Source organism: Pseudophryne corroboree, chromosome 7 (assembly GCF_028390025.1).
Source record: "Pseudophryne corroboree isolate aPseCor3 chromosome 7, aPseCor3.hap2, whole genome shotgun sequence".
Taxonomy (NCBI): domain Eukaryota; kingdom Metazoa; phylum Chordata; class Amphibia; order Anura; family Myobatrachidae; genus Pseudophryne; species Pseudophryne corroboree.
In genome coordinates this window covers 351771414-351796950 of record NC_086450.1, presented here as the reverse complement: position 1 = coordinate 351796950, position 25537 = coordinate 351771414, and positions in this window count along the sequence as shown.

Sequence of the window (25537 nt, the reverse complement as noted above, 5' to 3'; positions counted from 1 at the left end):
TTGAAAAAGACCCCTAGCCAGGGGTGGAAACGCGTTGGTGTTCCTGAAGGGGCGAGAGTGTTTGCAGTAAAGCGACCAGGATCCAGCATTTACCATCTGTACTCATATGGACTGATCCGGAGCACCCATATTGGGACAAAAGTGCTGTTTGGGACTGTTTAATTATAGTTCCCACCGATTCCGGTAATTACTCATTCTATTCACTCCCTAAAGGATTGTGTCAAAAAACTGATCTAATTGGACTTTTTTGTTGTAAATTGTATATGTACATTAAACAGTATTTCACTATATGAAATTTTCTTCACATGTCTACGTATTATCACGTCCTGGGATAAGAAATAACAGTGGACTGAAGTGAAAAAGAAAAAAGAAAGAAATACGGATAGCGCTAGTTAAGTGTACTCCCCGTTTTTATATTAATATCACCGAGATGTATGATGACACCTTCAGGTATACTGGTAGAGAATTGCAAGCCTACAAAACGGAACTGATGCAGCACAGGATGGTTCTCAATTACATCACAGCGGTGACAGGCGGGTATTGTGTCACCCTAGCAACTCAGTATGGTGTGAAGTGCTGTACATATATCACAAACAGCACGGATGACCCAACCGAGGTCATAGATCAAAAGATGGACGATATCTTGCAATTGAAGAGAGAGTTCCGAAGGAGACACAACCTTACCCTGACTGCTGTGAGGAATGAACTGACCGGCTGGGTTTCATGGTTGAACCCACATAATTGGTTCTCAGGTTTAGGAGAATGGGCTCAAAATGTTATCGTGAATGTAGGGAAATTTCTCCTTTGTATCCTGGAAGTTGTCATAATCATTGGTTTGATGTTTAGATGTGTTCGGATTTTAATGCATTGCAAGCGCAGTACCAGAGTGATGAGTTTGAGGAGCAAGGGCATTGTTACAACAACTGGTTTAATTTATGACCCATCAATCGAGACAATGTTGTGATAAAACGTGATTCCACGGTCCGTTTCTTTCACCCGTTTCTCCTTTGTTTTTCTCCAAGGTAAAAAGAAATCCACTCGGAAGAAGATTTTGATGCACATTTCTACAGACCTTTGATGAACTTTTTCACAGACTTTGCGAGACACTTTAGAGACATTAAAAGACTTTGTATGGACACTTGAAAAACTGCTTACCACCCACAGCAAAGACACACCTATCCGGACAAGACTTCGACAGACATCCAAGGACAATTACACACATTATCATAGGAATGTATTTGTGACATATGTTTCTTATCTTCATCTCCACGATCTTCAGGTAGTGACACACATAGTCGATAGGTGATATAGGTACATATAGTAGCACTCACATGTTTCCCCCCATGTATCATCAACTAATGTGCACCCCATTTGTTGGAACAAGAAGCCGAAAAGAGCTTGGTAGTGTTTGTTGGCCCACTTACAGACCCTTAATACGGGATAAGAAGGATTTAATGTATACTACGCAATACCTCAAAGCTTATCTAGAACATGTACGGCACGATGATACATGACCCCTCAGACATGAATTTCATACATACATGCTTTTACTATCCCACTAGGTCATACATTTCCCACCTTCTCCTCTCCTCCCACCACCCAATCATTTATAGGTATTTCATTGTATTGTATATTTTTCTGCTTAATTGTTTAGATAGTGGCAGTTATTGTTGTCAAAATCGAAAATCATCATGATGCATACCCCTTGTACTAACCTCTCATGCACATGCACGCTGCTCGTGCACCTGGCCCCCCGTGCGTACACATACCCGCAAGTTGCGTAAGAGACGCTCTAGCGAATCTTGCGCATGATGTGTATTTACGGCGGAGTTTGTAACCAATGGAAGAAGAGCGCACAGTGTCTATTGTATTATGTCTTGAGCTAGTGAATAAATAGAGCTTGCAGCAGGCTTGGTCACATCAGACTCTGAAGGCTTTCTACCTGAATAGCTGAGGACTGGTTTCCAGGTCGCGCTTGCGAAAGATTACCCACGTATGTATATTCTCTGTAGCCATTGTTCATCTTTATTCTGTTATTCTGTTAGATTTCTGTGTTAGCTTGTAGTGTATAACTTGTACTGTTTTCCCCTTTTTTCTCTGAATAATCCACGGCGGTGTTAGAGCTGCTGTGGTTATAACCAAACCCGGTGTTGTGTTTTCACTTTCCTGCAAAGGGCTTTCTTTGCGTCTTAATCGCTCAAACAGCATACACATTGTTAAGGTTTGTAGGCGTTACATCATTGCAGTATTTGACTACTAAGGTTTAGAGTATAAGCATATTGTTAGTGTTTTATTAACAAGGTTTAAAGGATATCAACTGTGTGTGCGCCCGCTGTGTGTATTCCGTACACTCAGCGCGTGTGTACGCCAAGTGCGTACCACGTACGGGACTCTGTATGCAAATAGCGTACAAAGTGCGTAGCACGTCCACGTGGTCTAGCGGCCATAGCGGCTCCACGGTAATGGTATATAGCTTTATGTTTGAAGATAATTGACTTTATCAATTGGGGGCAATCGTCCGGTTCTCCTCATATCCGCAGCCTAGCAGGACAAGGCAGACTTTTCTCAATCAGCAAAGGGCGGGAAGGTAGTATCCCCTGTTAGCCGTTTTGTGGTCGGGGATACACTGGTGCTGATTAGATAAGCGTCTGCTCCGCATGGTTTGTAGGGATGCTGGTGGGATCCGGAAGGTAAGAACGTAAAGCTATTGTTTGTTTTTTTAATCTGTTTAAATTTCTGTTTGGTGCCAACTGTGCACGCAACACACGCACACACCTGTATTTTATAACAAGACACAGATTAATGAAAAAATAAATCCAGAATTGAATAGCACGTCCACGTGAGGTCTAGCGGTCATAGCGGCTCCACGGTAATGGTATATAGCTTTATGTTTGAAGATAATAATTGACTTTATCAGAAGTTACATGTTCCTACTGATTTTGTCCCACGTCCATGCTGTGAATAAAGTGTTTCAATCCCCAAGCGTCAGAGTCCATTGTGCTGTGTCCATCCAAGGACTGCTGTTGTCCGTTCTGGTGTGCGTATGCACTCGTGTTCCAAAATCAAAAGCAAAATAAAAAAAATATACAAAATCCATTACCCCGCACCCCCACCACCAAAAAAATGAAAAAAGTTTATATTGTTACTGTATTTGTGATGTTATCTTTGGATTTAAGTACCGTGCAGTATGTGTGATGTTGGCTTTCTTATTACAATATGTGTGATGTTACATTTTCCTACTGAATTTTGTCACACGTCCTCTGCCGTAAATAAAGTGTACTTTTAAATAAACATGCTGTGGTTTCCAATTTTTGTATTCCCAACTTCCTCATATACTGTACTCTATAAATTAATACTACTGTATGAGGGGAATTCAATTAAGAGTGGTATATGTAAAACCACTTGGTTAGGATGCTTGTTTCACTGGTGTCTATGGCGGCCTGAGGAGCACTGTTAATTTAGAGATGAGCGGGTTCGGTTCATCGAGATCCGAACTTCACCTATTTTACACGGGTCCGAGGCAGCCTCAGATCTTCCCGCCTTGCTCGGTTAACCCGAACGCGCCCGAACGTCACCATCCCACTGTTGGATTCTCGCGAGATTCGTATTCTATATAAAGAGCCGCGCGTCGCTGCCATTTTAACTCGTGCATTGGAGATTGAACGGAGAGGACGTGGCTGCATTCTCTCCCTGAAAAACTCTGCATCTGTGCTCAGTGTGCTGCAAATATCTACGTTCTCTGCCTGAAAACGCTCCATATCTGTGCTCAGTGTGCTGCAAATATCTGTGCTCAGTGTGCTGCACTGTGGGGACCACCAGTATATAATTATAGTAGTGTAGTACAGTACAGTAGGTCATTGCTGTATCTTGCAGCTCTGTGTCAAGTATACTATCCATATCTGTGCTGCATTATTGTGAGCAGTATATAGTAGGACAGTGCAGCATTTTGGTGACCAGCAGTATACATATAGTACAGTAGGCCATTGCTGTATATTGCAGCTGTCACTTCCAGTATCCTGATCAGTGCTCAATATCTGCTGCATTGTTGTGACCAGTATGTATACTGTACTGTGCGACGTGTGTTATGCACCTGGTGATTTTATACATCCTGTAATCTGTACTGAGCGATGTGTGAGATACACCTGGGGATTTTACACCCTGTATACTGTACTGTGCAACTTTTGTGATACCCCTGGGGATTATACACCCTATATACTGTACGATGTGTGTGATACACCTGGTAATTCATTATACACCCTGTATACTGTACTGTGCAACATGTGTTATACACCTGGTGATTATACATCCTGTAATCTGTACTGAGCGATGTGTGAGATACACCTGGGAGTGTGAGATACACCCTATATTATTATTATTATTATCATCATCATCCTTTATTTATATGGCGCAGCACCCAATTACTGAGTACATAAATAATCAAACAGGAATTTACAGTTGATGACAGTATAGGACAAGTACAGGGTAAATAAACATAGTTACATCAGCAGATGACACTGGAATAAGTATCAGGTGGCAGAAGACTGCTGGATGTGGTACAGTTGAAGATTATTAAAGTAAGAGAAAGGATAAGCACATGAGGGAAGAGGGCCCTGCTCGTGAGAGCTTACAATCTAAAGGGGAGGGGTAGACAGACAGGGGTGACACAGATGGGGTACATAGAGAACGTGGAACAGAGGGTTAGGATGAGATTTGGCTGGGTTTTGTGAAGAAGTGGACCCCCAGAAGGCACAAGTCAATACTTAACATTGCAACATTTTACTGGGCTATGCAGGAGAAAATTAAAAATAGGGGAAACAAAAAAAAAAGAATAGATAAATTCTACCACTTTCAAAAAGGTCAATGGAAGCTGAAATAATCGACAACTACCTCATGGAAGCCAGATACAGTATACCAAACAGTACTTAGCAGAGTTAGGAATGAGTGCTTATGAAATACAGTAACATTTTGTCATAATATTTCAGAAACTGCATGGCTGGTCTCTTGCACTCTTTTGCTCTAATACACCACCTGCTTTAGGATTCATATTCAAAAACATTATGTCTCCATAATCCCAGAAATGTCAGTCTCCTTGGAAAGTGGTTTGTTCCTTTGTAAGGGAAAGAGAACAAACATTCTCAAACAACGGTTTCTCGATTTCTTTTTCCTCTGGGAAGGGATTGTGGATTCGCAGGAATATCTGAGCATTTCTGTAATCAGAAAGCAGCGACTTTCTACAAATGTTTACATTAGATTACGTTTAGCAAAAAAAAAAAGTACAGAATCCCATTTAGGACGTCTTCACCAAATCGTAGACATAAATATGGAAATCGTCATCAAACTTAATGAAGTACACAGATGGTTTAGCTTCAACTTGATGAATAACCATGCCAGTCCTTTTTGAGCCATCTTCTTTGGCATATTCCACTTGCTTGCCCACCAGGCTGTCCACAACCTCCCCTGGTTCTCTTTCAGCTGGAGGGGAATCATTTGAGTCTGGCACGATCCGAAGATCTCCTCCTTTTTAGTCCTCTGAAAGTTGATACATATATAAGACTGGGTCCTTTACATAGGTTATCTAAAACCATGTGTTCATAATAGGTGCTCGTGCTAATACCATCCCTCGCCACTCATCCTTGGAACCATCCTCTGTTTCAAACATATGCTCCACTGCTTTACCAATCATTGTGTCAGCCACATGGGCCTCGCTGATTCGGGATGAGGCAACTCTGTCTGGTAGAACTTCAAGAGCAGACACCCTTTCATCCTTGTGAAGCTCAAGTCCATAGACACAATCAAATCAATCATACTTTGTAAGATAGAGGGAGGGATTCACTGGTACTTGATCCAGAACTGTTCCTTTCCACTGGGTTATTGGCCCACTGACCTCTTTCCACCCATGCTGTATTCTACAGCCTACAATATATCGCCTTGGCTGGGAGATTGGTTTACTTGGTCCCATATTGTTTCGATGTGTCTTATTAGATGTTCCTTTCTTCATCATATTTGCAGAAACACCTGCATGTGCTGCATCAGCTCTTGATCGCTGAGCGGTCGCCTTTCCAAATGGAGTCTTCATTCATCTGTGTATTAAAGGGCAGCAGGGCTGCCGAACTAGGGTGAAAAGTGTAGTCACTCCAAGTTTGTTGTAGTCCTTCCAGTCTACATGAAAAAGAACCCCTTCCTTTCCACCTTTCAGAAAAACTCCGACCCTCAATTGCTCTGATCAGAAGTCACTCATCTGGGCCAGATAGGATGTTTCCCTCCACTTCCCCTGCAGGTGATGGCTGCGACACAGTGCTCCCCTGCGGCCAGTTGCCCCAATCCTCCTCCTCCCTCCTTTGTCAGACTCCGTCACCACCACTGTGCGCTGCTATAGAAGAGCAGCTCCCGCCTCACTCCCCCTGAACTTCCAAGCCCTCCACTCAGACACTCCAGCGCTCGTTCCCTTTCCTCACCCGCTCCCTCTCCACACACTGCCAGATTTGGAGCTGGCTGCTATTATACGGCCGGCTATCACTCTGTTGCCAGGACCAGGCCTCGCCTTCCTGCCAAATACTGATCCCTCCAGGGCTGCATACTGTATACTGTACTGTACGACGTGTGTTATACACCTGGTGATTATACATCCTGTAATCTGTACGGAGCGATGTGTGAGATACACCTGGTAATATATCAGTGCTCAGTGTGCAGCATTTTGGTGACCAGCAGTATACATATAGTACAGTACAGTAGGCCATTGCTGTATCTTGCAGCTCCGTGTCAGACTCAGTTCTAGTATCCTGATCAGTGCTCAATATCTGCTGCATTGTTATGACCAGTATATAGTAGTAAAGTGCAGCATTGTGGTGACCACCAGTATATAGTAGTACAGTAGGCCATTGCTGTATCTTGCAGCTCTGTGTCACTTCAAGTATCCTGATCAGTGCTTAATATCTGTGCTCAGTGTCAGTGCTGCATTGTGGTGACTAGTATACTACAGTTCAATAGTCCAGTGCTGTTCTTGCTGCCCAGTGTCAGTTCTCCGTATCATCATCAGTGATCAGTATAATCAGTTCTCAGTATAATTAGTGCGCTGTTAAATGTGTGCCCGTTTTCCGCCATTAGTGGCAGTGGGATTTAGACAACTGATGAAGTTATTGTGTCCCCGGTACAAAATCCCATCTAGATTCCACTTCACTAGGCAGGCGATAGTGAGATTTTACCAATTAATATCAGTGATTTATAATTATGAATTCCAGTGATCTTGCCAAATAATTCCAGTGATTTTGTCATTTTCTTCCAGTGTTTTGGACCAATAATACCATTGATTAGAACGAATAATTCCTGTGATATTGAGGTGTTTGTGTCGCTTAGCTTAGCCGTCCAGCGACCACAGTGCACCTCTTCTTCTCTTTTCTTTGCATCATGTGCTGTTTGGGGACAATTTTTTTTAAGAGCTATCCTATCTGACCCTGCAGTGCCACTCCCAGATGGGCCAGGTGTTTGTGCCAGCCACTTGGGTCGCTTAGCTTAGTCATCCAGCGACCTCGGTGCAAATTTTAGGATTAAAAATAATATTGTGAGGTGTTCAGAATAGACTCGAAATGAGTGGAAATTGTGATTATTGAGGTTAATAATACTATAGGATCAAAATGATCCCCAAATTCTATGATTTAAGCTGTTTTTGAGGGGGTTTTGAAAAAAAAAACACCCGAATCCAAAACACATCCGAATCCAACAAAAAAATTTCAGGGAGGTTTTGGCAAAACGCGTACGAATCCAAAACACGGCCGAGGAACTGAATACAAAACCCAAAAAAATTCCAGTGCACATCTCTAGTTTCAATTATTTATGAGCATTAACCTAAAATTTACATGTTAAAAAAATGGGTGTGGTAAAGACAAAAGCAAAATATTTTCAGGCAAAGTTATGTGTGGTATACAAGTGTCATGTTGCAATTAATTAGCTAAAGAAAGAAACAACTAATGATATAAATGTAGAGGTCTCCAGCCATATAAGATTTAGATCAGGCCTGTCCAAACTGTGTCCCTCCAGCTATTGTGAAACTACAATTCCCAGCATGCCCTGCCACAGTTTCGCTGTCAAGAAATGCTATAACTGTGGCAGGGCATGCTGGGATGTGTAGTTTCACATCAGCTGGAGGGCCGCAGGTTGGACAGGCCTGGTTTAGATGAATGAACACAAAACAAAAAATCATTGGCAGGTACAGTACAATGTGTCCAGCATGGGACCTGGTGAAAAATTCTAATCAAATGTTTAATTTATTTTATTTGAAATAAAGAGACTAACTCAAATTAATATTTGAAAGTTATTTTTGTTGGCATGCATCTTATCTTAGATAGTGTCTGAAAAGGAAGTCAGTTTATGTGCATGTTATGCAGTACATCAAAATGACCATTTGTATTTTATGTTTTTATATTCTAAACTGCTGTCAATTTAAAATGTGTTTACAGACAACCAGTATTACAGCTGATATCATGGCAGGGGAAAACTCCCATTCTTAACTCATGTCAAAGACTCAAGAGAATGAGGTTACTGGTCCAATCACCACTGCTCAACAGGTCTGTTAATTACTTCACAACTATAAAGCTTCTCTTAATCATGATTTTGTATTTTAGGATGTTTTTAAGCAGGTAAAAAGGAAGGGAATTTATTATGATTGTAAACTAGTGTATATCAGTACACAAAACATTTTTAAATATTATGCATCTAGAAGGTTAGTAGTAGCGAGATAATTAAAGCGGATCTTAAGCTTCACAGGGATATTTTTCCTAGTTACAGTAATTACACTGCCCAACAAAAAAAAAATTGTTTGGTGCCTGGAATGTTAGTATTGATTTTGGCTATACTGGGCGTGCCAATTCCAAATACGAAAACAGCTATACTTTCTGCCCAGGTTGCGGCACATCACCATCTGGGTGACCTTCAGTCTGAGCAGGACGTCATAGTCCTGGTTGACAGAAACTTTCTGGGCAATCACAAAGCTCAAAACTATGCTGAACTACTAAACTACATGCCCACTAATTTCAGAGACCTTTGATGTAATACGAGAATAAAGGTTCATTACTTACACAGCCACTTGGACAGTTTCCCAGAAAATTTGGGTGATATGAGCGAAGAGCAAGGTGAAAAATTTCACCAGGATATTAAAACAATGGAAGATCACTACCAGGGCAGACAGGATATATATATGATGGCAGATTACAGCTGGAATTAACAAAGACTGTCCAAACAAAGTGCATTCAAAAATGTCCCACAAAAGAAGCTTCCTAAACTAATTTTCTTTTCATTTATGGTTTCATTTTATTATTTTGAAGTAATATTTGAGTCTCTATAGTGTTACTGTAATGTTAGTATGTTTTATTGATGTCACTGTTTGTAATGTTGTGTGTTTTATTATGTGAATCATAGGCCTAATATGAAATAGTGTAACACAAATTAGACGATGTTTATATCTCAAAAATTAGAGCTTTTAGGAGAAAATGTTATATTCAGCACACCAAATATACAATCAAATATTCATGTTATATTCAACACACCAAATATACAATGTGTAATCAGCACACCAAATATACAGAAAAAACGCTCAAAAATCCTCGACGCCAAAACACGTATTGGGCTGTGTCATCACTCTAATCTGGACACTCATGACGTTCCCACAAAACACCTTCAGTCAGTGAGTACAAATTGTGTTTAAATTTAGGCAAAATTGGTAACCACAAAACATGTTTAATTCAATGGGGGCAATTCGATTATCCCCAATTCATTTTTGTCCATTAAAATGGACAGATAGAGATTTCTGACCAATTGTCATTATTGTGGTATCTAGAAGCAGTTTTTAACAGGTGAAATTTGACCTGCGGTCACACAAGATCAGGGTTTAAGTCCCCGATCCCATGAGTTATCGTGGCACCACGTTGGCATGCATCTCATTTTAGACATTTTGATGTTTGTTCCATTATTTGTTTTAATTTGTAAATTCTGATATGGATGTTAAATGTTATTAATACTGTTGCTTTTACTTATAGATTATGATAGAGCTCCAAAATGAAATGTGCCGTTTGTACCAAGCCTGAAACGGACTAAAAGTATCATAGCAAGTTCTCCATTAAGTGACAAACCGAACATTTTGAAATTCATAGTGTATCATTATCAATTATTGTAATGTTTAGAGCTGTACATATTTCTAATTACTTTATTTTATATAAAAGACACCTGTCTTGAATATTTTGGTGAGCTACATGATTTGCACAAGTGACAGTGATGCTAGCCTTAATTTAAAGACAAAACACCTCAATGATTTCCCAAGTCCGTGACACCACCATGTCAGATATGACCTTTAACAGACAGCATTTTTATCAGAATCCACTGGAGCCGAAGAAAAACCCTGTTCAAGTCAGAACATAAATGACAATATAGCTGTCAAGGCACGCCAGAAAAAAAAAGGTGGAGAGAGTGTACGACAAGAGAAATTACTCATATTGCTGTAAGCTTTAAGCTAAAGATGGCAAGGCATCTAGAACATGCACATGAAAACAAATCTGATATGACTAAAAGCTCTAAGCTTTTCAAAGTGTTCCAATAAGAGAGAAAGAAAAAAACATTCTCAACAAAGGAAACTATGGGGTTCATTCCGAGTTGATCGCTCGCTACGGATTTTCGCAGCGCAGCGTTCATGGCAGAACGGGACTAATCTGTGCATTCGTATGCACTGCAATGCGCAGGCGTGTTGTACGAGTACACAGTGGTTCGTTACCCAGCAACGGCTTCTATGACTATCGCACAGCCGGTCGCAAGGAGATCAGAAAGAGGGCGTTTGTGGGTGTCAACCGACCATATTCTGGGAGTGTTTGGCAAAACTCAGGCGTATCCAGGTGTTTGCAGGACAGGTTTCTGACGTCAGTTCCGGGAACAAAAACACAGAAGTGATCGCAAGGACTGAGTAAGTCCAGATCTACTCTGAAACTGCACAAAGTGTTTTTGCAGAGCTCCGCTGCAAAGACGTTTGCACACTTGCAAAGTGAAAATACACATTCCCCCGTGGGCGGCGACTATGCGTTTGCACGGCTACTAAAAGTAGCTAACGAGCGATCAACTCTGAATGAGGGCCTATGTTCACTATGGAGTCAGGAACAGGGGAACTAGTGCCATTTAAGCGACCACCTAAAAAGGAGGGCAGGGAAATGCATTGTACATACGCTCAATTGCTTTTTACAAGAAAGGTCCTTTGGAGACATATGCATAGTTGCAAAATTACGCACAGACAAAGGGGCAACAAATGCACGAAACAATCATTACAGTATAATAAAATATGTGTCATAAGAGGTTGTTGGTATATTGTTGGCCAATGATATCGGCCTGCTCACCAATCGTCCAGGTCACCTCTTATCGAGCAGGTTCCTAACACTATGGGGCCAACATCCGGAACGCAGGGACCCCCCCCCCCTCCCCCCTCCAGGGCATCACACTAAAAAATTGTGATAGTAAAGTGATATAAAGTGTAGGTATATGAAGGTCCCTACTACCACCCCCTTTGTCTGTGCATACTACTTTATTCTCAGGAGCATAGCACCTTTCATTACGGGAGGGTGTGCAATTTAGAACCATTTCCCCTACTATGTATATGTGTAGAAATACACACCTGAGGTTTGAGAATGCCTCAAATCTAGATTGGACCCGTCCCCCCACCACCCTTTATGTTTTTAAGCAGGGAAACCAGCATGGACTGCACAGTGACACAGGCATAATTCTAAGTAAGTCCTATTTATTTATACATAGTGCCAGTAAATTTGGGAAAATGGTTTTGTAAGAACTGCGCTTATTAACTACACTACCTGACAAACTGGTGGCTGCTGTGAACTGTGAGTAGGTGTACTACAAGACACCACTTACGAGAAGGGCATATATCGGAATATAAGTAGTTCAGCGCTCACCCTTGTTTGTATTGGCTAGACCTAATCATATAAAAAACACACTTGTATATAGGATTCTATTTCAAACAATAAATATTTATTGCTCAAAAAAATGAAGGGAACACTAAAATAACACATCCTAGATCTGAATGAATGAAATATTCTTATTAAATACTTTGTTCTTTACATAGTTGAATGTCCTGACAACAAAATCACACAAAAATTATCAATGGAAATCAAATTTATTAACCCATGGAGTTCTGGATTTGGAGTCACCCTCAAAATTAAAGTGGAAAAACACACTACATGCTGATCCAACTTTGATGTAATGTCTCCTGGTAGCGCCTCCATGCTCTGGACACTACGCTGACAGACACAGCAAACCTTCTTGCCACAGCTCGCATTGATGTGCCATCCTGGATGAGCTGCACTACCTGAGCCACTTGTGTGGGTTGTAGGGAGGTCATACAGGCACGTGGAGGCCACACACACTACTGAGCCTCATTTTGACTTGTTTTAAGGACATTACATCAAAGTTGGATCAGCCTGTAGTGTGTTTTTCCACTTTTATTTTGAGGGTGACTCCAAATCCAGACCTCCATGGGTTAATAAATCTGATTTCCATTGATAATTTTTGTGTGATTTTGTTGTCAGCACATTCATCTATGTAAAGAACAAAGTATTTAATAAGAATATTTCATTCATTCAGATCTAGGATGTGTTATTTTAGTGTTCCCTTTATTTTTTTGAGCAGTGTACATGAACCAAATTAATTCATAATCTCCATATTTTATTGATAAAAATTATATATAGTGTAGGTTATCTTAAAAGAAAAATTAATGTCTATATACCGGTATATAACTTACAAACATATAACATATAAAACTAGACACACAAACAGGACAATATGTCAGCGAACACGCTTATGAACAAATTAACAGAGAAATTAGAACTTTCAAAAAGCAAAAAAAGGCCAGGAGAAGGAGAAGATCAAGAAGTTCACGAAGATGCTGACGAATACATGGACGCTTTTTTAGACATGGTATACAAAGATCACGTCCTGATGAAACAAGGAGCCATACCCAAACTGTCACATACACAACAGGACAAAGGGAAGAGGAAGAGAAGATTGGCAAGTTCAAGTACAAGCGAGGAAAGCGGGGAGGGAGCAAGATCAAACGAAAAATATGAAAGAAAGACCAACAAGAAAAAGAGGAATGCCAAAAAACGTCAACAGAAGGCATCTTCAACCTAAGTTCACATAAGCTTAGCAATATAGAAGTAAGGGTTTTACAGAAAGGGTTGAAGTTTGCCCCTACCAACAAACTTAACAAATTCAACACATACATTGACCTGCAAAAGTTTGTAAGGAAACTTACTCTAAAAAAGTTCCATAAAAATCAAACGAAACAGAAACCAGTGGACCAACATGAGGATGACTTTGTCCATTCAGGATTAAAAGAACCCTCTACATTCTTTCCACAGTATTTAAAAAGCCATTCAATTAAAACATTTCAAAAGTTAGTTGAATTGGATATAGAAAGAATGTCAGAAAAAATTCCGAAGAAGAAATGGAACATCACAAGAGAAGAAAAAGAAGCCATCAAAACCCTGAGTAAGAATCCAGATATAGTTATAAAAGCTGCGGATAAGGGTGGAGGAGTGATAATTATGGACAAAACAATGTATGAAAGTGAAGCAAGGAAGCAACTAGGAGATGGTACAACCTACCTAAAATTAAAAACAAACCCTGTTACTAAATATATGATTAAGCTACAATCTCTGCTGAAGGAAGGTCTCGATAGTGGTATACTGAATAAAAAAGAATATGAATACCTCAACCAAAAAAATCCTATCACGCCGGTGTTTTACCATCTACCGAAGATTCACAAAGATCTAGTGAATCCACCTGGAAGACCGATAATTGCGGGCATAGGATCTTTAACATCTAATCTTTCAGGATGTGGATAAATATCTACAACCAGTAGTAACGAAACAGAGAGGTTTTATAAAAGACACTCTTCATGTAATTAATATGATAAAAGGGATAGAGTGGGAAGAAGATATGATCATGGCCACATGTGACATCAAATCCCTATACACATATATACAACATGAATATGGTTGCGGTAATGTGATGAGAAGACTAGAAGAAGATACCACCCTAAGAAAAGAACAGATACAGTTCTTGGGGAAGTCTATGCAATTTATATTGCAACATAATTATTTTCAATTTGGGGACGATTTTTACGTCCAGATAAAGGGGACGGCCATGGGCAGCAAATTTGTGCCCTCGTATGCAAATCTGTTCCTAGCGGATTGGGAAAAAAGCAGAATTTGGATGAATGCTGCTCTAGAGAAACAATTCAAACTTTGGGCCAGGTTCATTGATGATATTATTATTATCTGGAAAGGCACACAGGAGGAACTTGAAGCATTTCTCTGTCAATTAAATGAGAACACTGTAAATCTGGAATTTACATATAATATCAGCAAAGACTCCATCAACTTCCTGGACCTTACAATCTTCTTGAGCAATAATAAATTGGAGACAAAAACATTCACTAAATCAACAGATTGCAATAGCTATTTGAGTGCACGGAGCAACCACCATAAGAAATGGATATCAAATATCCCAGGTGGACAACTAAGGAGAATAAGAAGAAACTGCTCCAGAAATGTAGACTTTGAGGAACAAGCCAATAATATGCTGGAAAACTTCAAGGACAAAGAATATAATGAAGTATATCTCGAGAAAGAGAGAACAGATTAGCAATCTTGATAGGAGTGATCTATTGAAGTATAAAGTAAAAGAAGAAAAATAACAAAATGGTGTATTATTTATATCAGAATACTCTGCACAAAGCAAACTACTAGAAAATAGCATCAAACAACATTGGCACATACTTAGAACAGACGAAGATCTTCAAGATATTCTACCCACATACCCGCATCTAATCTTCAGAAGGGCACCTACCCTGAAGTCATCTCTGGTAAAAAGCCAGTTTACAACTGCAGCTATTCAGCACACCCAGAAGAATCAAGGTTTTTCTAGATGTGGCGTTTGTACAGCCTGCAAAAAGACTAGGTACAACTCCGTTAAGGTTATTCAAGAAATCCATTCCTTTTCTAACAATAAATTGTTTAAAATTAAGGAGAGAATTAGTTGCCTAACGACAGGAGTCATATATATGCTGTGGTGCCCATGTGGCCTCCAGTATATTGGAAAAACAAAAAGGAAACTCCATTTACGTGTCCAGGAACACCTGAGTAACATCAGAAATGGACGAGATAATCATAGTATACCTATGCATTTCAAAGAAACACATAATTCAGACCAGAGCCAATTGCAGTTTATTGTACTGAAACAAATTAAAAGACCATTGAGAGGGGGTAACATGGATGATATCCTGGCAAGAGAGGAAACGAGGATGATATATGAATTTGGCACCCTGACTCCCAGAGGACTTAATATAGACTTAGGGATTATACCTTTTCTGAAGTGATTTGAACATTATAGTACTGTAATTCATTTTTAATAAAAATCATCCTCCCCACATGAATTGCGATACAAAGCACTCCAAGAGAATTTAATATAAATACAAAGATTACACCTTCCCTGTAGTAATAGTATTATAGCAGTTTAAGTCTTAATAAGAACAATTCTCTCTGTATGAATTATAATACTTAGTAGAAGGAGACCACAAACACTCTCGAGCAGAAGCTTTCATGTTATATGTGTGTTTATTTTTATATACAGCACAGTGTAGGCTTTTAAGTAATATTTTCTTAAATCAGCACTGTTTAAGGGTTAGGTAGCCGTTTTGATGATTGGAATTGAGGACGGTAGTGGGAAAGCACCTCAGGATTAATTAAGACCATTACATATAAATCATGCAAAAAAAATTAAATGTTTTAAATATTCAATAAATCAATAGTTTTTATGATGTGTGTGTCTGTTCTTATATGTAGTTATGTGGGAACTTGAGTACCACCTTTTAAATTATTAGCATTTTGTGAGGGCAGGGAAGCCAGATTTACCACTTTAACTGAGGGCGGAAGAGAGTTCCCCCTCAGGAGCAATTAAGACCATCAAATGTAAATAATGAACCATTCCAATACATGATAAAATAACAGCCTGTATGTTAAATGTGTTTGTCTATATGTGTAACGTCACGCATGGTTTAAATTACCACTTAAAACAATTATTACTGCATGAGGGCAGGGAAGCCTCCATGGCCATCAGAACTGAGGGCGGAAGTGAACAGACCTCAGGAGCGATTTAAGCAGCGCTGGGCTGGAAATCGACTTCACTACAATCCTGATGAAGCCTACCAGGCGAAACGCGTTGATCGTGGAGAAGTCGATCCCGCTCCGTACAGCGTCCGGGAACAAGGAAGATCGGACCTACACGGACGGGTGTCTGCCGGCAGACAGCATCACCGCCGCAACGCGGAAAACGTACACCGGAGGGTGAAGAAACATCTTGCAGGTGGGGAAGTGCCTCAGAACTTTACTGACAAAAATGGTAGGAATATTTTCCATTTAAATATACTACCTACAACCCCCGAAACAGACTGCTTGACCTCACATTTCATTAGCAACTTTAGAGTTCATCATACAGAGGAGACTGTTGAAATTGAACCCATATTGGAGGAAAACTTTTACACCCTAAGGGGGGTTTTAACCAGTACAGATATAATATCCATTCAGGAAATACTTTGGATATCCAAGTGGGATTTTTTAGAGACTGCTGAAACGGTTCTTTTGAGAGAAACCTGTCTCCACCCTGTGGGGTAAAACGCTTGAGTGTACCCACAGGGAATTGTCCTGTTTGTGTGTCTAGTTTTATATGTTTGTAAGTTATATACCGGTATATAGACATTAATTTTTCTTTTAAGATAACCCACACTATATATAATTTTTATCAATAAAATATGGAGATTATGAATTAATTTGGTTCATGTATATTTATTGTTTGAAATACAATCCTATATACAAGTGTGTTTTTTATATGATTAGGTCTAGCCAATACAAACAAGGGTGAGCGCTGAACTACTTATATTCAGTAAATTTGGGGTTGGCATTTGGACGTACAGTCCCTCATGCCTGTTCTGGCTGGGCTGTCTCAGGGCATCACCATGTAAATACAGTGTCACTTTTTATATCATGTTTGTCTATTATTTATGTATGCACATTTTTTTCACATACTCTCTACCTTTAAACTTGCAGTAGGGACCTTCATATACCTACACTTTATATCACTTTACTATCACTATTTTTTAGTGTGATGCCCTGGGGGGGCCCTTTGCTGGATCATGTTTGGGGGGTTCCCTGCGTTCCGGATGTTGGCCCCATAGTGTTAGGAACCTGCTCGACAAGAGGTGACCTGGACGATTGGTGAGCAGGCAGATATCATTGGCCAACAATATACCAACAACCTCTTATGACATTATATTTTATTATACTGTAATGATCGTTTAGTGCATCTGCACCCCCTTTTTCTGTGCATACTACTTTATTCTCAGCAGCATAGCACCTTTCATTACTGGAGGGTGTGCAATTTAGAACCATTTCCACTAGTTGCAAAAGTGCACCTGGACCAGTTGCCCTCAAACCAGGAAAGACTGTGTTCAGTCCACGTGTACATACACAGCGCCTGTGCCTTCACACATGACTAAACAACTGTATGGAGTAATCAGTGCCATGAATCCTGACCCAATCACAGATAGTTAAAAATGATCAAGTCATTATTGATGTCAAGCAACACTTGTTAAACAAAGGTCAGCCAAGAATCAGCAGTGTGTGTGAGAGAAGATTTGTTAGAAACGGGAATGATGATTCTCAATCACAGGCGATTCACCAGCATACAAAAAGGAAAGAAAAATATCTTAGATATCATAAATCCAAAGTAAATGGAGACTGTCAAAGCTGTCTAGTATACATGTGGGTATGACACAGAAACAAGATAGTTATTTATTCCATCACTAGCAAACAAACGTGGAAATTCCCTAGTTTAAGTAAGCAAACTCTTACAAGCTCAGGGTTAAATCTCAAACAATAAAGAGCTTGTGAATGTGAACTTGCCAATGAGTTTCAAGACATTCATCATGAAAAGTAGAATGAGATGGTCTTAATTACGCAGCATTTAGGAACAAAGTGGAATGTTCCCACTCTAATTCCTTTCACTGAAAATATTGCAAAAAATTCACACGAGTCAAGTCCAAGAGGAGTGGTGCAATTTACTATCTGAAAGCCTCTCTACAAAAGCCTGGAAGTAGCTGGCAAAAGGTGTCTCACCCAGATCATTCTCTTTAAGCGAAGGGAAGGAGAGGTGGTGAGCATGTCATTATCCGCATTTTCATCAAGAGACACTTCTGGACATGACAAAAGAATCTATTATGAGTTCTTTCGTGAAGTCCCGGCAACTTGCCAAGATCAGCAAAGTTCTAATGGCACTCAAGCAAGGAAGTTTAGCTGAGTTTCTGTCAGCAGCCGCAGTTACAGGACACGCCAGCTTCTGGCTGTTGCTAGGCAATGGGGCAGGCGTGTCACTTCCGTTGCCAGGCGTCCTAGTCCGGCCGGTTGCCTGGCAACCAGAGACGCCAGGCGGGTGCTCTGTAATTCAGTCCTGGCTGTTACTATGCAGCCGGGACGATGAACTCAGCGCTCAGAGTAGCAGCTGGGCTCATCAGGGTCTGGGGGGCTGGGCTGCCTGGTTCTCCCATGATTGGTCGGAAGCGCCTTTTTATGGGAGTCAGGACAGTGCATCCCTGCTGGTGACAGCTTCCTGTGAACCAGTCTGTCAGCCTCTGGTTTACCTCTTGTTCCAGTGTGTGGTTCCTGGTATTCCTGTTCCCTGCATCCAGTCAGAAGGATCATGTCCAGCTCACCTCCTGATCTGCTACCTGTGGAACTAAGCCTGATTCCAGTACACTTCAGAATCCTGGCTGTCCTTACATACCACCTCTCATCGCACCGTGAGTCAGCGGCTCTGCCGCAACTAGCGACAGAGGCCATATCTTCTGTTTCTTTTTTCAGTTATGTTGTTTCTGCAGTGGTTTCCACAGTCTTTGTAGCCTTTTTGCGACAGTGTCCCATTATGTGGCAAGGCTGCGACACTTTAGTTGTATACCTTGAGTAGCAACAGTCGCATTCTGCAGTTCAGCCGCTTTAGTCTCTGTGTTATGGATGAGCGGCAGCGCCGCACATAGTTTGCCATTTACTTCGGTATTCTCACTTGCTCATCGTAACGTTCGTTTTAGTTACCTTCCCTCTTATTCACTCAGTCTTGGTTGGTGCCTTGTTATCTCATAAGACCTGGGGCCATCGGAGTCTGGGCGGACATAATTCGCCCATTCAAACGCGGCAGCTAAAGGCGAAGTCTAGCTCTGCAGGTGCCAATCAACTACTGGGAGGAATAACAGTCAGTGGCTAGAGTAGGTGTAGCTGCGTTTATCTGCTTCCAGCCGCAGCTCCACACGCGAGTACTGGAACACCCCAGTTGCCACCCAGATTCCAGAGTTCCAGGTACTCAGTTCATAACAGTTTCATTGCAAGAACATGGATGAATCTGGCATAGATCCTGATGGTGTTATTTTATTTGACTTTGTTTTTTTCGGTTTACTCTATTCCTTTATGCATAATCACATTGGTAATATGTTGTATGACATCAACAGAAAAAGTTCTGGACTGAGATGAGGAAGAAAGGAGCATATAGGAGGGACATTGTTCATCCACTATTGATGGTATGTACTATCAAGTACTATCAAGCAAGTTACTGTGGAAATACTACAGTTTGTCTATATTGTAACCAACTTACTTACTTTTTTTTGAAGTCCCAATGCACTGGTTGGTTGGTTAGTTAAACTACTGTCTGTTTTTTCACTGACTGTAACGGGAAGCTGAGGGGATGACTTGTCATCACAGTGTTTTTATAGAATGTGCATGTCTGTATAATATTAGGGGGGCATAAGGACTTATTATTTGGAACTTGAAAGCTACATTGATGTATAAAACTCAAAAAGTTAACCTCATGAGTTGGCTGGCATTTGGTTCTTGTGATGGCACTGATTACCATCATCATTAATATAATGAGTCAATAGTAAATTTAAAGAACCTAAAAATGTTTTACATTTATCCAGTGGCGTCACAAGGGGGGTGCGGCCCGCTCCCGGGTGTCACCCGCCGAGGGGTGACACCAAAATGCCGGCTCCTGCAGAGTGACAGAAGCCGAGTGCTGCACTGTTATATTATGTGCAGCACTCGGCTCCTGTCACTTTGTAGGAGCCAGCACTGCAGGGACAGCACCTCCCGAGAGTCAGCCCTCACCTCCCACACCCCCCCCAGTGAAAAAAAAACGGGTGTCGGGACGCGAAGCCCCGCCCCTCCGCAAAGCCCCGCCCCCTTTGCGTGCCTGCAATTGTTTAAAAACGGGTTCCGCCCGCGAAGCCCCGTCCCTCTATTTAAGCCCCGCCCATTCCCGAAGCCCCGCCCCTTTTATCATCGCTGCCGCACCGGGTGTCACAGAGGTGAGTGACGCCTCTGCATTTATCAGTTCAAAAATAATTGCAATGATGAACATTTTACACTTTAATGGTCTGATGCATTTTTATCTTTTGCAAAATGTTGAATTTTGATTATTTTTATATAGAACCATCAGCTGAGACACTTACTCCCTCCAAGAGGAATAAAAATTACACCATACCCAAGAAACGCAAACCACCATCACAAGATAATGAGATAGCTTCAGGAGTCAGTGCTATGACGCCATCATCCAAAGTTGAACTCTATAATCTATCTTGTACCCTGTATGTGCACATAAAACGCAAAAAAAAAAGAGTGCTCAGAAACGCATCCACAGTACTTGATAGGATTGCTGGGATGTCGCTTAGAATCTACTAGGTGCTTGTAGTGGGACTAGTAATAGTAACTTTTCTAATAATTGAAACATACATAACTTCTCTATATCAACCACCTATCCTGGGTGTAACCAGGGGCAGGAGCAGGTAAATTAGTGGATAGATGCATAGTAATAACTTGTAGTATTACGCATACTGTAGAAGCAACTCAACTTCAAATAGCTTTAATATCAGTTGAAATAATTGTTAAAGCTAAAGTTTCTGAAGCCATAATCACCACAGAAGTACTTGTGCAATGGTTATGTCTGATCTAATTCTTTGGACAATACTACATAGTGCGATAACTAGATGGGTTTATCCAATGGATCCAAATTGCTGATAAGAATATAATATCTGTTGTTTCCTCCTGAAATTTACAGTATGTTTGAAAAATTCTAAATTAATAATATGACAGCATAATATGAATGGCTTCTAGTAAAAATGTGCAAATAATTTTACCTGCTGGCATATACAGTATACTGATAAAGAATTTAGAACTATGGATCAGAATTCCAAAACACACTCGTCCTTATCTTTTAAATTAAAAATGTGTTTTCTTTCCACTTTAAGGTAAAGCTTCCCAGAAGAAGAAAACACCCTGGCAGCAGACAGATGTGGAAGAAGTGAAAAGGCACATGAATCGTTTCATCACATCTTATATTGTACCAGCGAAGAGTGACTGTGAGTGGGATGAATTCAATATCCCGACCGCCGGTATAGTGACACCTATTCCCTCACTTGGGGTGTCCACAACACCCCTATGGGGAGACTAAATCATACCCGCAAGGAGCACTTTGCGCTTGCCCCGATGCCAGCATTCCGGCACCCAGCATCCCACGGTCGGGATTCTGACCACCGGAATGACGGGCACCAGTATATAGATACCAACCCATTGTGAGAAGTGTTTAAAAGGCTGAACCAGAAGCTCTTGAGAACCAGGACTGGCAGAACCTGAAATTGTATGTTTATAACCGCATTACAGCCCTAAAAAGAAAATTGCAATGTAAAGAGTGTGAAGATTACCAACTCTCTGCTATGGTAGTTTTTGTTTACATTCAAGCCCCAACAGAGGACACCGCACATGTTTTAAAGGTCTACTGAACATTCTGAACTTTGCACCTACCTTGAAAAAGTATATGACCATTTTTCATGATTATATTTTGAACTAAAGTGCCAAAAATTGCAGTTATTTGAAAGGAAGCATATGTGAAAGTTCTGTTTTTGTAATGCAGGTTGACTTAATTGAACTCATTAAAAGTTGGGGAATACACCTATATTGTCTTATACTACACATTGTAAAAATGTGCGAGAGGCATGTGGGTTATATACAGTCGAGTAACATTATTATGACAACCTCCTACATTTGACGTCGGCAGCGCGTAGCCCATGAAGTACATCACATGTTGTGTGCCCACTTAGCGAGTATAAAAGTGGGGCGATAGGCTGTCTGCACACATCACTCGTTGCTGTCATGAGCAAGGGCAAAAAGAGATTATTATCGGATTTCGGGCCAAGGGTAACAGTATTTCTATAACAGTACAGTTTGTGAATGGTTCACATGCAGCTGTGATGAAGGTGTATCATGACTGGACAAATGTCACTATTGCAAATAACAGATGTGAAAAATGTGGAGCACCACGTGCCATTCATGTGAGAGATGAACGTCAGCTACGAAAGGGGTGAGAGCAGACAGACATGCTACAGTGGAGCAAATCACAGTCAAATGAACTTGGGGGCTTAAAGACGTGTCTTAACAGTTCAGCCCGTCTAGCTGCTATCTATGCTGCATACAGCGGTTACTCTGGCTATTTAGCTGGTGGTCATAATAATGTGACTCTATTGTGTATTTGTAAAACTAAGCAGAATGATTTAATTAATTACATAATGTTTTGAAATTTTACAAACTAAAATTGTTGACAAAATGAAAATGTAAACGTTTTACAGTATATTAGCAGACAAAACATACATTAGCATTTTACAACAGCTTTTATTCTGTGTTCAATACTTTGACACAGGCAACTGCAGTGTAGAAGAAAAATGTCTGTTTTACAAACATTATCACTGAGTATATTTAAAGAGCTAATCTGGACATTGCATACCTCCGTGGACAAGGCTACGATGTTAGAGTGCTAGAAGTAGTACAAGCATTAATTTTGAGAATGCATCCTCTTGCTATTTACACTCATTGTGCTAATCACAGGTAGAATTGAGTTTTAAACAAGTACAGTACTATAACAAGTATTCGCAATACAGTAGGCCTTATAGCAAACGTTAATTTTTTTATTGAGAATCTATCTAGAATTCATCTGTTGAGTGAAAAATAACTGAAATGCTTCATTCTCATAAAGCTGTAAAGGCCAAGAAGCTTTGAGAACCACGGAGGGAGTGCATAAGAGGTTGTGGAATAAGCCTTCTGTGCTTGTTTGTTCTCCCTCACTGGGGACACAGAATGGTTGGCTTTGTTTTCTGGATGGAGTTTGGTTTGGTTTGGTTATTGCCAATTGGTTAGTTGATTTTAATAGGAGGCCCTGTTTGGTTTTGTGTAGTTTCTGGGAAAGAGGAGGTCTCTTCTCTGCGAGGAACTTGGCGGTGAAGTACCTCTATTTGGTTGCTGGGCAAGTTCACCTGATCAGTCTGTGGATATGGCAAGTGGTCATCATTGCAGGGAAGAGTCTGGTGCAGCTGGTTGCTCTAGAGAGGCTGAGGTCTCTGGTGAGTCTTCGGGTACCCTGATTGGGTTCAAGAGGGTTCTGGCAACATCGCTACATCTGGGTTGGGTAGCAGCTGCTCGGCTGGTAAAGCTAGAGGCCATTGGAAAAGGCGCAGGAGGAGAAAGCAGCGACATAGTGGCACTTGTAGCGGTAGTATTTCTTCCTCATCTTCATGTTCTGATAGAGAGCAGGGAAGGAAGAGGCACTGCGGTTCCCGGCGTAAGCCTAGATCATCCAGTAGTAGCATATTGGTGGACTCCTCGCATTCCGACGCTGTTCGATGTTCGGACACGGCGGTTTAGAGAAGGCTATGGCCGCAAGTTCGGGTGCATATTAGCAAAGGTCACTATTTGAATATATTCACGCTTACAGGCGATAGTAAGATGGCATTGCGCGCAGCCAGGAAAAAAGGGTCATTAGCGGAGGAGGTATACAAGTCATATGATAACTGGATCAGGGGCATGCTGGTCTTTGCTGCGTGCTACTTGGAAACGTGTCCTGACAAGCACATGAATGTGGTGTGCTATCAGTTCCTCATTCATGAGCTCTATAGTTCCTCCAAACAGTTTACATGGCAATTCTGTGATGAGCAGTTTAGGCATAAACAGCACGGTCGCGAGGTGTTTGACTTTTGCAAAAAGGATGTTGACATTTTTGTGGCAGTCACGCGACCCAATAAAGGAGATGATGATCATCTCGGAATATGTCGAGGGCAGTCGGGCGCAGTGACTCAGGAGTTAATTTTCCGAGGCAGGGTTTTTTTCGGGCCAGACATGGGAAATGATTCCCATTTAACAATGGGTCTTGCACCCTTGAGTCGCCTTGTAAGATCTGGCATCAGTGCATCAGGTGCGGCAGTAGTCACGCACTGAAAGATTCCAAAGGGGGTGGCACCGGCAGAAGCAGCGCAGGGAGTGCAGGGTCATTGCACAGATAGTGTTGCACTGTTTGCAGTTTAATATAGTTATAAGGGTGCTGCACGTGCCCGGGACTGATAATGGTGCAGCCAATGCACTCTCTCGGTTTGATTGGGCGCAGTTTAGGCAGCTTGCTCCATTTACAGCTTTGGTGGGTGACTCCTGTCCCAATTATGCGGGGCAGGTCATCCGAAGGATGTAGTTTCCCAGTCCCTGGCTCCGGCAACCCGGTTGGCCTACATTTCTTCATGGGACACCTGGGAATTGTTCCTGCTTCGAGAGGGTCACAGAGGCTTTTGCATTGATCCTGACCTTAGTGTGTGCTAGCCAGTATCGATTTAGGTATTAGCCTCTCACTGACTTCGCTGGGGATGGATATTCGGGTTAACCTTGCTGAAGATGTTTAGTGGATTTCATGGGGCAGTTCGGTTCGCTCTCGTCGGGTGTTGAAACGAGCTGTTACGACAGTTTTCGGAGCGAAGAGTCTTAGTTGGTGGTCATCGGATTTGTTATGTGTTTAAAGAAGCCCCGCTGGGGCTTGCAGGGTCTGCAAAACTAGGGAGTCCACTGAGACTGCCTTTCGCAGGCGCTGTAGTCTCGTGGGGTAATTATGGAGTTATGTTTTGCTGAGTTGGCGTGCCACTCATCATCACCAATGCAGTTAGTGTTCATGGTTAGGTTCCTTGTGGACTGGTGTTTCTGCGCTTTTCTGCAGGAGGCTCTGTCCTTGTTAAGGTGACTAGCAGATGCTCTAGTTGGCCACCTTGCACTTGGATGCGTGTGGCGATAGGGAGGGGCATCCTTAATTGGGTCTCTTACAGGTATCTGTGAATGCATCTGCTTTGTGCAGCGACAATTGGGTTCGGGGATCCAATCTGTGTGCTGAATAGGTTGTTTGACAAGGCTTCAGCTGCGTTTGATTTTTGCCTGTTCAGGGCTCCCTTACTGAGGATTAGCCACTCGCTGCCATTAGGCAGGGGTATTCAGAAAACTTTTTATTTACCCCCAATATTACTTCCGGCTTTTGCCAGCTGAGGGATGTTTTGTGTTTTTTGGCTCAAGTCAGAATTGTGGGTGACCCATCCCCCCCTTACTCC